Below are 17127 nucleotides of genomic sequence, written 5' to 3' on the forward strand. Positions count from 1 at the left end.
GTAACATTTGCATCAGCTAAACAATTAAGTGTAGGGCTTGTTTTGTTTTATCTTCCTTAGGGAAAACACATGCTGTTTCCCTTGGGGAGATGTGTATTCAACTTATAAGTTTTAAAAGATTTTCTTAGCTTTCTTCATTTTTTAGCAAAACATTATGGGACTTCTTAATGCCTTTATTTACTGTGTGCTCTCAACTGTGTGTATGTGTCCATACTATTATTCATATTAACACTGTTTGAGACATTTTTATATTCTGAGTAATTCAACCAGTGACTGTACTGTGAGCTGTTCTCTGAGAAAGCTCACATTAGTCAAAGCCACCTGTCCACCCTGTGTCCGGAATGCTCTACAGCCATGGCAAAGCTAAGGAAGGCTTTAAAGCCAGGTAGGGATTCCTCAGACCAACCAAGCCATGTAAAAGAAAGTGTTGCTACCAGATGGCAGCAGAGCCCAGGGCATAAACATAGAGGTGTTGCTGATGAGAGGAATACAGCTGAAAAGGCAGAGTCAGGATCCTGCAGAAATGTCTGTCACAGTCCAGTGGAGGTTTGGCCACTCCATACTAGGTACGGTAGTAGGCGGACAGCTTTGCTTTGCAGATGTGTGAAGATTGGCTGAGAGGAGAGTTTGCATCCGGGAAGCCAACCAGAGGCTGTTCAGTCAGCAGGCAGTGGTGCTGGGGATGGGTATAGAGATGTAGGCTCTGCAGCTGTGGTTTGTGGCGGGCATGGACTTTTCTATGAGGTCTTATGATATGTGTGGATGTGCATGTGTGCCATTGAGTGATATGGAAAACTCTTGAATACTGTAGTTTTACTGAAATTGCCTTCATCTTGAAATAATTTAAGGTTACCGAATGGCAACCAAAAAGAATCCGAGGAATTTCCATATAGTCTTTACCTGATGGTCTCCTAATACCAGCTCCACTCCTGCATTTAATGCTTTCTGTACTGGGGCTCCACCCAGGGCTGTGCCTATCCCGGGCCAGTGCTCTGCTACTGAGCTGTATCTCCTGACCTTGTCTTTGGTTTTTACATTTTTGTTTTTAGTTAGCATACAAAGTCACAGATTTACTTATGGCACTTTCATGCATTTTTAGTTTTGGTAAATCATCTTCGTTCTCTCCCCATCACCCTGTTCCCCAGTCTCCAGTTGTACCCTTCAGTCCCCAGAACTCCCCTTCCTACTTTTTTGTTACTTCTATTCTGTTCCCTTCCCTACAACTCTCCCTTAAAGTCCCTTTCTGACCTCTCAAGGACCCATTGCTAAGGCTCCTTACCTCTATTCACACCAACACCCACTTATATATACATACACATACTTATACACACACATACCCACTTATACACACACACACAATTATACACACACATACCCACTTATACACATACTCACTTATACATACCCACTAATACACACACACACACTTATATACACACACACTTATCCACACACATACCCACTTATACACATACTTTGACATGTACACACACACACTAGAAGCTAGGGGTTAGTGTGTGAGAAAGAAAATGAAGTATGGTTCACCTCACATAATATATTACCAGTTTCACCCATGTTTCTGCAGATTTCAGATTTCATTATAGCCATTGTGTGTTTCTGTCACATTCCCCTTAATCATCCGTGGATGGACATCTCAGCTGACCCAGTTTCCTTGCTATTGCACATAGAACAGCCCTGAGCATGGGTATGCAAGCAACTCTGCAAGGGTGTAGAGTCCTTTGAGCGCACACCCCCACCAGCTAAGGTTCTCTGTGCTGTGTCCTCAGCACCATTTACTGTCATTTTATTCTTTATGGAGATGATTCTGACAAGATCGAGAAAGAATCCCAGAGTAGAGTTAATTTGCATTTTCCTAATTGCTAAGGATGGAGAACCTTTTAAAATTATTTATTGGCCATTAGTATTTCTTCTTTTGAGAGCTGTCTGTTTAATTCACTGTCCCATGCCAAGGTTTTGAGTGTGTGTGTTCCTGTGCCCATGCACACACTCACATGTCTTCATGTACTTGTACATATGTGTGTATGTGGAGGCCAGGTGGCAACATTGGGTCCTTTTGAGACCCAATGGAACCTGAAGCTTATTAATTGAGCGAGTGTGGATGGACAGCAGGCCCAGGCTTCTGTCTGTCCGTCTCGTCCCCCTCAGTGCTGGGAGTACAGGTGTGTGCACGGAGCCTTCTTCCTTATTTTTTTTTTTTTAATGAGTGAAAAATTGCCTGGTGATACCGTAGGACCAAGCCGCCCCCTGCAGAGATCTGGAGCTCTAATGTGTCCCAACTTTGTGAATATATCTTGAGACAAAACTGTGGGACTTAAACAGAACTCGGAGGGGGAACCTGGCAGCACCCTGCCATTTGTCTCTCCAGTTCTTTCACTTGGCCCCATGGAGATCTGAACTCAGGACCTCACACTGGAAGGGCAATGAGCCACCTCCCAGACCCCAGGCCTTGGTGTCTAGAGACAGGATCTTGGATAGCCACAGCCACTGCCTCCTGAGTGGGGGTCATAGGCATGTGCCACCATACTCAACCCACGTTTACTCTTCATAAAGCAATAAAGAAATATTATTTCTCCATGAGCCATTGAAAGTGATTTGTATATATTGTATTCATTTACTTCTAAATATTTTAGTATCCACTGTCCCAAAAATACAAATGAGAATTTTCTTATATAATTATAATATAATAAAACATCAGGGAATTATAGACAACAGAAAGGTTTTGTTCAAATTTTGCTGTTTATTATTATTTGAGGGGGGGAAGAGAAAAACTTATTTTCTTAGCACTGTTTTATGTTCAGTGTGTCTTGATCCCACCCTCTTCCATTTTAAATCAGAATGCACTCTCAGTCTTTGCTTCACAGGCATTGTGGAAGACTACTCACTAGGTAACAGAGCCCACTGCTGAGCTGGTGGGATGCTTCCTCAGCGTCAGATTTGGGCTGTGAATTTTGGCTGCAATTCTGCAGGTCTTATCAGGAGGCCTATGCTGTTGTAGTGTCCTGTGTTCATGTGCACCTATCACGAGTGTCTGGTGATGCCTGCCAGGTTTCCCCACTGTCAGGTGATGGTCCATTTGTAACTAATGTCTACACTGTGAGGTGATATTTCAAGTCTGTAAATATCTCAGTTCTCATATTTTTACTTAGAAGTTTGAACATACAGCCATAATTCTTACCTGGATTGTTCAGTGTCCTTTTGACAAGGGCTCATAAATTTTTTAGCATTTGCATTCTGGCAGGCTTACCACAGCCATCCATACATGCCTTATCCACCTTTGGAATCTACTAGTGTTTTAAAGAATCCTTTACTTGGAGTGTTATTTAGAAATCAGGATGTGGGAACTTTTATTATTGTTACCAAGAGAGAATTGCTTTTGGCCCATATATTAGTCAGGGTTCTCCAGAGAAACAGAACCATTAGGAGATATGTGTGTCTAAACAATATCCATGTTCAAGTCTGTTTCATCATTTGGATCTGTGTATTTATGGAGGCTCGAAACTTCCAAGTGAGTGTGGGCTAGCTCTCAGAGTGTGCTGATATACTTCCATGGTACTCAGGCAGGCAGGGCTAACCTCGTAGAGCAAGTCTGAAGGCTATCTGCTGAAGAAGAGGTCTTGACTAGGTTTAGGGATTTTGTGTGTGTGTGTATGCCTTTTAATATTCAGGATTTCAACTGGTTACATGAGGCCTGCTCATTATGGGAAGCAAACTCACTTACTGTACAAATTAATTGTTAATGTTTTCCCAAAATACCCACGCAGAAACCCAGAATAATGTTTCATCAAGCACTTAGTGCTCAGTTGCAGGGTGAAACTGGAACATAAAGTAACCATCAGTGCTCTTAATGGATGGGACTGGGACAGCCCTGCTCCCTGGGTCTCTGTGCATCAGAGACCATGTTTGTTTTTCCTTATCCAGACCTCACTGAGGATCCCGGCAGTCTCCTCCTCCATTCCATCTTTGCAACTGTTCTCTCTGACAGTGATATGCCTGGCTCCTCTCTTCCACACTCTGTACATTGATTGGCTCAATCCTAGGACACACAGCAGGCAATTTAGGGTTGTTTAAAGAGCTGCACCCATGTATTGGAGCTCAGTGTTATCCTGTAGCTCTCATGCTTACAGCCTGAGAATATGTACTGAAAATGAGCCGAAGAGTCACTCAGTTTGGTGCCCCGCCCTGCTGTGTAGTTACATCAGCCATTTGAAATTCCAGCTGTGACAGCTGTTTCTGTTGGGTTTCCATTTCAGCAGTTCTTACCTGCCCATCCTTGTTAATGTGTATCACCTTACAATGCTTACTGGATAGCTGTATTTTTATTTCATGTGTATAGGTGTTTGACTTGCATGTATGTCTGTACATCACATGAGTGTGGTGCCCACAGCGACCACAGGCAGGTGTTGGAAACCCTGGAGCTGGACTTACTGATGATTGTGAGCTACCGGGGGATGGTGGGAACTGTTGAAGGTCCTCCTTACTTAGCAGTGATTGCTCTTGGCCAGTGTGTCATCCCTGCACATCCCTTCTCGAGTTTCATGTGGTTTGTGAATTGTATCTTGGGTATTCTGAGCTTGTGAGATAATATCCACTTATCAGTGAGTGCATACCATCTATGTTCTTTTGTGATTGGGTTACCTCACTTAGGATGATATCCTCCAGATCCATCCATTTGCCTAAGAATTTCATAAATTCATTGTTTTTAATAGCTGAGTAGTACTCCATTGTGCAAATGTACCACAGTTTCTCAGTCCATTCCTCTGTTGAGAGACATCTGGGTTCTTTCCAGCTTCTGGCTATTAGAAATAAAGAGTTGCCTCAGTCATGGTGTCTGTAAAACCTAAGTGTTTTCCCCAGATGTACGCACACGCACATCTGAGAGCCTGGTGCGCTCAGAGGTGTCAGATCCTTTGGAACTGGAGTTACGAAGGTTGTAAGATGCTATGTGGATCCTTGGATGCTAAAAACTGAACCCCAGTCTTCTGCATAGAGCAGAGCTTTTAATCACTAACTCATCTCTCTCATGCCTTGTTTTTTATTGGCACTGAGAACATTCGGGGTGGGTCTGGAGAGACAGAGAGGTTAAGAGCAAGTACTACTCCAGAGTGGAGTTCTGGCCGCTCACAGCTGCCTGTAACTTCAGTCCAAGGGGATCAGAGCCCCCTCTTCTGGCCTCTGAGAGCACTGCATCACATGCAGACACAGGTAATTAAAAATAAATAAATAGCCGTGCCATGGTGGCATATGCCTTTAATTGTAGCACTAGGGAGGCAGTGTGAGGCCAGCCCTGGCTACAGAGCAAGTTCCAGGACAGATAGGGCTATACAGAGAAACCATCTCAGATGGATTGATGGATGGATGGATAGATAGATAGATAGATAGATAGGTAGATGGATGATAAAGTGGCTTCATTTAAAAAAAAGGAAATGTGCAAGGTGCCTACACAATATCAAAATAGGAAGTGGAAATACTATGGGCCTTCAGCCGCATTAGAATATGAGGCTCTGTTGCATCACTAGTCATGACTGCAAAACCCAAACTGAAACAGCCTATGTTCACATAGACACACAGAAGACTGGCTGAGTGAAGAGTGAATAAATTACATACTGGAGCCAGGCTGGGTGGCATCTGCCTTTATTCCTAGAAGCAGCAGAAGAAGCCAGTAGAACACTGTGAGGTCAAGGCCACTCTGGTCTACACAATGAGTTCCAAGCCAGTGAGAGCCAAAGCGAGACCTGTCCCCAAAAGATAAATACACAATAACTACACAGCGGAATGGCACAGGGTCTGAAGCACACAGCCCTCTTCGGTTACTAGGGAATAATTCCGCTGTCCAATAAGCACAGCACAGCAGGAAACCTAAGTGTATTTAGTAAAAGGCAAGTGTGGGTCTCCGATTCTTGGGCTGTTCTCCTTCAGTTTGTCTTGTCCAACCCTGTGTGATAGTTGTTTTATCTTAGTAAATTTTATTTTTTTATACTTCATAATTATACTTAGAGACCTGTTCTTTTCTAATGAGAGACAGAAAGGGGTGGATCTGGATGGGAGGGGAAGTGGGGAGAGACCAGGAGGAAGAGAGATGTTGTGTGAGGAAAAAATATATTTTTAATAAAAGGAAAATAAATAATAAAAATACTTTATCTAAAAAATAAACACATTGGTTATATTTAAAAGCAACAAGAAAGATGATACCCATTTATCTGCACAGTTTGTGCAAGAGAAACAGTAAAAGGAAAAGAGCAAGTTCTGAGAAGGATGCACAGGTGGGCAGGTGTAGGGAGAGCTGGAGAGCAGCGGACGGGGAGGGTGGCTGGCACTTCCGTGTGCAGCTCTCTGCATCCACCTTCTAAAAACTGTATTAATGCCTCACATACTAACACAGGAGGATACTTTGTTCCTTCTTTTTTTTTTTTTTAATTTATTTATTATTATATGTAAGTACACTGTAGCTGTCTTCAGACACTCCAGAAGAGGGCGCCAGATCTCGTTACGGATGGTTGTGAGCCACCATGTGGTTGCTGGGATTTGAACTCTGGACCTTCAGAAGAGCAGTCGGGTGCTCTTACCCACTGAGCCATCTCACCAGCCCTACTTTGATCCTTCTTAGAAGGGGGAACAAAATACCCACGGAAGGAGATACAGAGACAAAGTGTGGAACAGAGACTGAAGGAATGACCATCTAGAGACTGTCCCACCTAGGGATCCATCCCATATACAGTCACCAAATCCAGACACTACTGTGGATACCAACAAGTTCTTGCTGACAGGAGCCTTGATATAGCTGTCTCCTGAGAGGCTCTGCCAGTGCCTGAAAAATACAGAAGTGGATGCTCACGGCCATCCATCCATTGGACTGAGCACAGGGTCCCCAATGAAGGAGCTAGAGAAAGTACCCAAGGAGCTGAAGGGGTTTGCAACCTCATAGGAGGGACAACAATATGAACTAACCAGTACCTCCAGAGCTCCCAGGGACTAAACCACCAACCAAAGAAAACACATGGTGGGACTGATGGTTCCAGCTGCATATGTAGCAGAGGATAACCTAGTCGGTCATCAATGGGAGGAGAAGCCCTTGGTCCTGTGAAGGCTTTGTGCCTCAGTGTAGGGGTATGCCAGGGCCAGGAAGTGGGAGTGGGTGAGTTGGTGAGCTGGGGGAGGGGATAGGGGATAGGGGATAGGAGATTTTCGGAGGGGAAACCAGGAAAAGGGATAACATTTGAAATGTAAATAAAGAAAATATCTAAAAAAAAAACCAAACCCAAGCAAAAACCCAACATTTAATTGGGGCTGGCTTACAGGTTCATAGATTCAGTCCAGTATCATCAAAGTGGGAGTATGACAGTGTCCAGGCAGGCATGGTGCAGGCAGAGCTAAGAGTTCTGTGTCTTCATCTGAAGGCTGCTTTGAGGACACTGGCTTCCAGGCAGCTAGGATGAGGTTCTTAAAGCCTACACCCACAGTGACACACCTACTTCAACAGGGCCACACCTTCTGATAGTGCCACTCCCTGGTCCAAACATATAAATCATCAGACATTCATACACATAACATAAAAATAAACTGTCTTTAATGTCACTAAAGGGGGCGAGAGACACATAAGACAGAGTCCACAGGTACATGCTCAATAGTGCGAATGCGCTGCTCAGCTTAGAACCAGTGCACCCTAATGACAGCTGTGTAGGTGATTGCGTTGGCTTTGGGAGCCCATTGTAGAAAAAAGGTAAAAGAATAAAATGGTTTAGCTTATTTTTATATTTCCTTTTTATTAATTGTGTTACCTGACGGATTTCATACATGTGTATAATGTATTCTTGTTTCCCTTATTTTCCTCTCCTCCCTGTCAGTCCCCCAGTCCCTTTCGTGGAATGATAAGTTTTGGTTTTGGTTTTGGTTTGTGACCCATTTGGTTTAAGCAGGGCCATGTGTGTGGCAATAAGGTTGCCTTTTCTTAGTTTTTATTTGTCAGTAGTGACGTAGCCTGATGTCAGCACCAGCATGGCCTTTCCACCTGGTCTTAATTGTAGTGAGTAGCCTGATATATCCTGACGTCAGCGTCAGCACAGCTGTTCCACCCTGTTTTATGTATTTCGTGCTGCAGCCAGTTACCTCGTTTCTTTCTGCTTTTGTCCATTGCCTTTAGATTTAAAGTTTCTGATCTAAAGCGTTTTTTCATGACCCCAGAATGCTTGTTTAAAGAGAGATAATTAAGCTTGGCCTGGTTATTAAGGCCTTTACTCTGCTCCTGCTAAGTTTTTAGCAGCTTTTTGTTCTAGTTTTATTTTTATACTAGTTTATTGTAAATGAAGATATAGTATCATCAAAGATACTATCTTCATATAAATGGAGATCACTTCTGACTATTTGTAAGCAGGACTGTTTCGTTCCCCTTTTTTCCCCACAGATATATTCCTTGTTTATTGACTAAGTTTTTTATTTACTTTATATCCCAGTTTCAGCTTCTCCTCCCTCCTCACCTCCCAGTCTCTCTTCCTCCCCTCCCCTATCCACCCCTCCTCCACTTCTCCCCTGAAAGGAGGAGGCCTCCCATGGGCATCAACCAGCCCAATCATATCAAGCCAAGCAAGACTTTCACAAGGCAGCCCAGTTAGGGGAAAGAAATCCAAAGGAGGCTGTGTAGTCAGAGACAGCCCCTGCCCCCACTTTGGGAGTCCCATATGAAGACTCAGCTGTACAACTGCTACATATGTGTAGAGGGCCTAGGTCCATCCCACCTTCGCTCTCTGGTTGGCAGTTTGGTCTCCATGAGTCCCTATGGATCAAGGTTAGTTAACTCTGTAAGCTTTCTTGTGGTGGCAGGACTGTTCCTTTAGTAGACCGAGTTAAGGTACCCTACACTGCCAGTGTAGGTAATTAGGGTTGGTTTTTGTGATAGCTTTCTTATCTTCTTAGGAAAGGTGTCTCCCTCCCTCCCTCCCTTCTTCTCTCTCATAATAAATGGAGGCACATAATAATGGAGGCAGAAGTTGAACCACAGGAAGGAGAGCACATGTACTCACTCTTTCTCTCTCCCTGTCTCATGAGAAATGGAATCACACAATCCTGGAAGCTGAACTGCCCTAGGATCTGCTGTCTGCAATCTAGAGACCCAGGAGAGCCTGTCTGTGCCTTCTGGAATGAAACTGAAAGCTTGAGGACTGAGAATAGCAGCGTTAAGTTTCAGGGCAAGGATGGAAGACTAAGGTCTTCTCACACAGGCCATGAGGCAGACAGTTCAACTTTTTGTTCCTTTTGGGTTCTGTTTGGGCCTTCAGTCTATTGAGCGCTCTCCTTATGAAGCAGAGGGCAGCCTCTCTGACTACTCCTCAGCTCAGATGCTGATGTCTCGAAATGCACTCTTGGGCATGTAAGAAGCTATTTAAGCATTTAAGCAACTATTGACATCCTCTGGCCAAGTTGGAACCTACATACCTTTGAAGGTTTGCTCTCCTAAGTTTGCCCTGTTGAGCCTGCTTCTGTCCAGTCTTAATAATGATGCTGGCTGTTACAATTCTTCAGGGATTTTTCATTGATGGTGGCCTTACCTTTCTGTATGATCTCGAGTTAGTTTCAGATCTTCTGTTACTATTCTCTTTCTCCTAAAACTTTCCATTCTTCTAGATCCAATCATTATTATCTAAGGGTTAAGGGGAAATCCTTAGAAACATCTCCACAAAAACATGAGTTGTGTTTTCTATATCAATTAAAGTTAGTAGCCGACCTGAGGTTGTATTGCAGGTACAAAGTTCTAGAGACCTATCAGGTGGCAGCAGGAGAAGATGGCGGTCTCCACAGGAGTTAAAGTTACTCGTAATTTTAGCTTGTTGGAAGAACTTGCAGAAGGACAGAAAGGAGTAGGTGATGGGACGGTTAGCTGGGGCCTTGAAGATGATGGAGACATGACACCTACATGGTGGGCAGGCATGATGATTGGACCACCAAGGACAAACTATGAAAACAGAATATATAGCCTGAACATAGAATGTGGACCTAAATACCCAGAAGCCCCCCTATCAGTTAGATTTGTAACAAAAATTAATATGAATGGGATCAATAATTCCAGTGGAATGATGGATGCACTGAGCATACCAGTATTAGCAAAATGGCAAAATTCCTATAGCATTAAAGTCATACTTCAAGAGCTAAGACGTCTTATGATGTCCAAAGAAAATATGAAGCTTCCAAGGCACCAGAAGGACAGACATACAACAACTAACTTTAGTGGATCTCAAACTTGTCTTAAATCAACAACCTTCTACTCATGTTAATTTCTTGATTAAATATCACCATGCAAAATACTCACACATTAAGTAAAAGAACTGCAGCTGGTAAACATGACCTGGACAGTTATAAGAATATATTTAATATATGCACACCTATTATGTTTTCAGGTAACAAGAGGAGTGCAGCACAATTTTTCTTTCTCTTCTTAAAGCACTGTCATTTAAACATGAACCTCAAGTACTCAAAATGGAATTCAGGTTTTGAAGAAAAAAGCATGGCAAAAGAGTGTCAGATGGCCATGGAAACATTTGTTTTTCTGGAAAGTAAGGTCTCAAGAAGGAAGAACAGAAATGGCATGCTTTATCTGTCGTATTTAGAGCTGCAGTTGGAATTGTTAAAGTAGCAGATACTTTATTATTCCATCATAGATTTATGCTAAGATCTACAATCCCTAAAACAAGAAAGGGCTTTTTAAATAGGCTGGACTCTGACAAACAGCCTTGGGTGGAGGAGAGGCCTTTCACAGTGGGATAAACAAAGACAACGGGAGACCAAAGTATCAGATTCGACCAAAGCCTATCAGAAGCCTCCCAACACTTACCAGTTCCAAGCATCACCACCCCTACAGTGATACATTTCCTCCAGCCAGGCCACACCTGCTCCAAGAGGCCACACCTCCTAATTGTGCCACTCCCTGGGCCAAGCATATTCAAACCACCACAACCATCCCCCCCTGAGTGTTAAGGTAGACTCATCACAACATTTTTTGGGGGTGGGGGTGGGGGTTGTTTTCACAAATCCTAAGTAGAGCTTCTCATCTCCCCAAACACAGAGGGGTATCTTAGTTAAAACGGCAGTATAACTCCTCAGCATAGAAGTGTGGAAGATGTATAATTTAGTTAAGTATGATGTTTAGGCCAGAATAGTGTTAAGGCTTCTCACATATGCCCTTCCCGCCTCACTTAATGCAAATAGAACTTGCCTGTCAACACATGATGTACCATATACTTTTCCACTGTGAGGGATTGGGTACCATGAACAGATTGCTGCTTTGTGGTTCACAGATGACACGGTAGATTCCCAGTCATAGAGAAGACCATAGTCAGCAAGGGCGATTGTTTTTAACATTTAAGCCTTGAAGCCTGTGTGAGTAAGTTTGAGCTAAAAGGGGGATTCAATAGAAGAATTCTGTCATACCATGGAAGTAATGCTGAGTGGGAGGCGCAGTCAGGATTTGACTCCTGTCAGCTGGCTCCAGATATAATCTAGTTGTAACCCTGATCCTGTTCAGGACCAGGATGCAGCGCCAGGGCTGGACTGGCAGTGTAGTCACTGAAGCAGGAAGTGCACCTTGGTGCACTTGGTGAGCAGAGGAAGCAGCGGCCCCTTGGAAGGAGTCCTTTAAGTCCTACTTTACCTTTGAGCACTGCGGGTGAAGCCAGGGCCTCGTGCATTCTAACAGAACTATACCCTGTCTTATTTAACACACGCACACATGCGTGCATGTATGCACCCAGGAACCTCAGATTACTTTTTATAAATAATTGCTACAGTTTTTCATTTAAAAGACTATTTTGCATGTTGCATGGCCTATAGTAGCCACTTGTTTTTATTTCTGCGGTCATCTTCTTCTCTGTAGAGTATAGTGATTATAGTGGTTGATAATGAAAGTGAGCTTTATTGCTTCAAGTATTGGAAGACACGTGACAGTAAAAGCTTTTCCTTTTAGCTGTCCAGAGGGACCCTAGACTTTCCTCGGCAATTCTCTTATGAATAACAAATCAGATTCTTCTGCCAAGTGACAGTGGGGTGACCAGAGTCAGAAGTCATCTAAATGTTTCCAGGAGAAGCTGCAAGACGAAAAGCATCAACAAAGTGAGGTGAAGGGCAGTAAAGTGAAAACGTGAGGTGGGGGCTAGTCTGACGTCTGTAATACACGCTGAGGTGGGAAGAGTGCACAGTAAGTAATGACGAGTGCAAATGTGGAAATATAGATGATGAAAGCCCTGTGTGTAAGCAGGAAAAGCGAGTAAGCCATTCCCAGAGTCTACAGTTAGGGGCCAAGGCCCAGATGGCTCAGCAAATGTCCCTGAACTATGTAATTTAATATTCTTTTCAAAGAAAATACATACTCAATTTGTAGTGCTTGGATTAGTTTAAAATTATCTAACCTTAATTTTCTTACTTCCTAGTTATTTTTCTAAATGGAACCTAAGTGAGAAAGCTGTTGTGATTGTAAGGAGGGGGTTTAGTCAACAAGTGGCGTGCACTGGCTGAGTGTGGAGTGTGGGTATTCTCCTAGGCCAGCAGACAGGAACATTCAAACAGCGGAGACCACACGTGCTTTGATGTCAGAAACACAATTGTCTTTATTGACTACATAGGCAGGATACATTGTTACGACATGCAGAACATGTTTTTAAGTATTAATATGCAGCATGCACACAGTTTAGAGTTCCATTTGTCTGACTCAAACTATAACATTTATGATGCTGTTGATGCTTACCTAGCAGACCTGCCTTCTTGTCTGCCCAGTCACTCCTTACTGTCCACGTGTCACAGTGAGTATGTACTGTAGACATAATGTTTCCTAGTAGTTAATCACCTGAAGCAAGTATGTCTTGTGGGAGTGGTGATAGAGGGGGCCTGCTGAGAAGACAGCTACTCTCTAAGTGAGAAAGACATGGGAGCTAGAAGTGAGTGCCAAGAATATGGCAGAGCTGGAGCTCTGCACACCCTGGCTCGAAGTTGCCTGCCACCGTGTCTTACTCTACACCTACGGAATTTATCAGAATAGCGCTCTTCCCTCCTCAGTGATCCTAATGGGTCCACATAGACATTACCCACAAACACTGTTAGATTATGTTAGTGAATGTGAGAACACTTTGAGGGGATAGTCTGTTTCCTAAATTCATTCATTCACATTCTCTCTCTCTCTCCCTCCCTCCCTCCCTCCCTCCTTCCTTTTCTCTCTTAGTGTACAGGTCAAGCTGTCCTACAACTCAGCCCTATTTCCTCCAACCCCTGACTGCTGCTGGGATTATAGGCATGGACTACCATACCTTTCTCTGTTGATTTTGAAATTAAAAAAAAAAAAAGCTACCTAGTAACTGTTGTTTAAAACTTCCTTTTTCACAGTGTTTGCATGTTTAAAGATTTTACTGCATTGGACATTTATCATGGACATTTTGAAATATAAAGAAACAGGAGAAACACAGTTTTACTGACAGATTATCAGTCCTATTCCAAGTATCTGTCCCTTCCCAGATCCTAGTGCTGTGGCAGGCATCTAAGTGTCACCAAGACTGACTTGGTCCCCATTGTGGGGCAGGCAGGCTGCATGCTTCAGGAAGTGATGGATGCAGAGGCTGCAGATCTCATGATGGGACTCCAGGTTAAAGGGAGCAGGCAGTCCTTCTCACTCCTCTGTCCTGCTCTATAAAGATGTAGTGATTCTCCCTTTGCCCTTCTATCCTGTGAGGCTATCCAAACAGTGCCACCTAGGAGCAGCTTCAGCAGGTCCTGAACTGGCTGGAACCGTGGTCTTTCTTGACTTCCCAGTCTCCAGAACAGATAAAGGACTCTTTAGCAAACGTGACCTTAATATCATCCAAAGTACGTGCAGTCTTGGAAGGTCCTTGTCTCTGCTGCTGAAGTTCGCTGTAGCCTCCCGATCTGACCACTGCGGAGTTGGGAAGAGTTGCTTAGCATTGGTAGTGTCCTGAGCAGACAGGTCAGAGCATGCTGCTTGCATAGTTTTAGTTTTTGGTTTTTACTCCTTAAATGCACATCATCGATGTCCAGAGTTTTCCTTCTGGACGCTTCTGTTTGTTTGAATTCATTACAGCTTTAGCAATATGCAGCATTTGTATACCACGAAATCAACCCACAGTGATAGAAAAATGGGCATAAGATGCTTCTGTGATTGGCCATCTGTCCATTTGTGTGACCCAAGCAAAGTATTCCTCCAGCCCTAGTTTTTCTCATCTGATAAAATGAGATACTGTGTAGTTGTCTGTAGAATCATAGGTGAAGGCCACTAATGATTATCTAGGCATGTGCTATTTATAACAAGGGCAGGACTTCATCTGGTGGCCCAAGAAGGCTTTAGTGGGAATTCTCTGACTGTGGTTGAATCAGTGGTTCAGCTAGCAGTGAATGGAAGAAGGAAATTTTAGCTATAGGTAGAAGGCAGTGTTTATTGAGGAATTACTGTCTTGGAGTTTGCCAGATACCATATATGTATATAAATCACACTCACCTGACCTTCACTCCTATGAAGTGGTTTTAGTGATTATGCCCATAAAAGTAAGGAATTTGCCAGGCAGTGGTGGCACACACCTTTAATCCCGCACTTGGGAGGTAGAGGCAGGTGGATTTCAGAGTTCAAGGCCAGCCTGGTCTACAGACTGAGTTCCAGGACAGCAAGGCATATACAGAGAAACCCTGTCTCAAAAAACAAACAAACAACCCCCCAAAACCCAAACAACAACAACAACAACAAACGTAAGGAATTTTCTGGGTCTGGAGAGATGGCTCAGGGGTTAAGAACACTGGCTATACTCACAGAGGACCTGAGTTGAATTAGCTATCAGCATCTACCTGGTGCCTCACAACCATCATTAGCTCCTGTTCCAGGACATCAGGTGCACTCTTCTGGCCTAGGCATGCACACAATGTCCATAAATACATGGAAGCAATACAGTCATACACATAAAATAAAAAATTAAAATGATTTTGATGGGGGGTAATGTTTTATGTAATGGTAAACCTTTTTACATTATATAAATAAACAGTCTAAAAATATCAATGCACGTTATAGATAATATTTCATTTGAACAAAAATACTGTTTCTTATGTGGTACCTAACATATGAGTAACAGGATTAAAGTTAATTTATACTCTTATTGTTTGTGGTACCTAACATATGAGTAACAGGATTAAAGTTAATTTATACTCTTATTGTTTGTAGCCTGGGACCTTGAAATACAACTCACTGAAGCTCCCTTGAAATGTGTTAGTTAGGAACATCATTGTCTAGGGAATGGGATTTAGTCTGAGTTCAGCCTAATGGAGTGCATGTGTGTATCGTTGTGGATACTAGGAAACCAAATCAGCAACAACAAAGCCAACCACCTCTCTCTAGAAGCAGGGTCTGGGGAGAAGAGTTTTGATGATAGCCCAGAGAAATTCCGAACTGGTCAGGTCTGCAGTACAGGAAGGTGAAGAGGACTGGGAGCTGGGCTTTGCTGTGATGAAAGCCAGCCATTGTTTTGCCATGGTAACTTAGTCTTTCCAGAGGATTGTTGTTCTTTCCTTTGAAACTGTCCGTATTGTTTTAAAACTAGGTTACCACTCATACTGGCACCTGCACTAACAAAAAAGTCACATGAAGTTCCCCAGTGTCATCCTGATGCTGAGAGAAGCTCGCGTTGGCACAGTTCTGTGCGTGGGTGTGGCGAGCCAGGCAGGAAGCGGTGAGCAGTGGTCCTGTGCTGGGGGTTGTTTTTATTTCAAAGATTTTTTTTTTTTCAAAACCAACAGTTGAAGCTATTCCTAACCAGCTTTTAAGGAGAGCTATGTTTCAATGTTTTCCTGGAAATACAAGGCTACGGAGCCTGTGTTCTGCCTTTGTTCACCACCATTCTGTGTCTACATGATGTAGATTTATTAGAGATGATTTAGTTAGCCTCAGGCAATCCTAATGGGTTTTCTCTGGTTGTTAAAAAAAACACTCTTCAAAGAATTTAACTGAATTTTCCAAGCAGACTGGTTGATTTATCCTTATTGAAAGAAGAGTTCCAGTACCCCACACATACCATCAATTATAATCTCTTTTGAAGTGTAATTTGCCGAGCCTTGATTAAAAGGCTTGTAATTGTCCTGTCCTGCTGCTCAGGGCATGCTCTGCTGCCCTCTAATGGCTGCCCGTTGATGGCACTTATTGACTTCTGGCTACCTTCAGAATTCGCCTCCAGGCATCCAGTGGGTTGCTGGGGCTGGAGGCTCCCTCAGTGGAAAGAGAGCTCAGTAGGGTGTGGGTGTGGCTGCCATCAGGCTGGGGCTTTTGAGAACCTAACAGTGATGTGAGGACTAGGTTGAGTGTTTGGCTGCACTATTTTATATACCTTTGTTCATTAGTTCCTTACTGCATCTGGTCTCTCTGGATGCAGGCATATCTAGCACCTAGTCATGTCTCCATCTGGTAGGTTGGTCTATAAATCTGTTCAGGAGTGGATGGAAAGGTACAGATGTAAAATGCTTTTCTATGCTCTTGGGAAGACACAATATTAACATAACCACTTGGTCATCCTTCTGCTCTTTCAACTCAGATCTTGGAAAAAGCCAATGATCTAGAGTAGGTGCGGTCATTAGGAGACCTTGGTGCATTTCTGCTTCTCAGATAGTCACTTCTTGCTTTAGAAGGAAACCAGCGACATTTACCATTTTGTATCAAGAAATGACATTAAGATACAACTTAGTTGCTTAATGGCATTGAAAACCAAAGCAGTTCAAATCCAGAATTCTTCCAGAACCATCCCTGTGGTTGAAGCTCACATGCAGCCAGTGGTGGATTCTTCTTTCCCTCAGGAGCCTATAATGCACCTCGTTGACTGCCATGGTTTTCTGTGCCTTTTATATATAGCTCTTCATTAATTTTCTTTTTATTTAATAAATCATGTTCAGAAGAAGCCTGTTTTAATGACTGCATATGAACTATGAAAAGCACAGTTACATGTTTCCCAGTTTATTTTGTTTTGTTAAACATGTCCTACTTTACTTGGCAAAATTTTAAGAAGTATATGTTTATAGCTAGCTTTTACTGTTAGTCTCTTGCTGCCTTTGATTGAGAATATGGCTCATTCATATATTTGGGGTGAGTAACCT

At 43.1% G+C, this 17127-nt stretch overlaps 1 protein-coding gene and 1 pseudogene across 3 annotated transcripts in view; both read left to right on the forward strand.

Moving 5' to 3' along the window:
• Sestd1 (SEC14 and spectrin domain containing 1) overlaps positions 1–17127 on the forward strand; it is a 96916-nt gene that overhangs the window by 20083 nt on the left and 59706 nt on the right. Inside the window, exon 3 of one of the 3 annotated variants that reach the window (XM_085834744.1) lies at positions 15588–15716. The exons of the other annotated variants lie outside the window; for them this stretch is intronic. The gene's annotated coding sequence lies outside the window, so the exon portion shown is untranslated. The remainder of the gene's footprint in view (positions 1–15587; positions 15717–17127) is intronic. 3 annotated transcript variants of the gene reach the window in all.
• On the forward strand, positions 9785–12981 carry LOC110284683 (ubiquitin-conjugating enzyme E2 variant 2-like; annotated as a pseudogene).

The sequence above is a fragment of the Mus caroli genome, unplaced genomic scaffold (genome assembly GCF_978045245.1).
Source record: "Mus caroli unplaced genomic scaffold, Mus_caroli_1 scaffold_2, whole genome shotgun sequence".
Classification (NCBI taxonomy): Eukaryota; Metazoa; Chordata; class Mammalia; order Rodentia; family Muridae; genus Mus; species Mus caroli.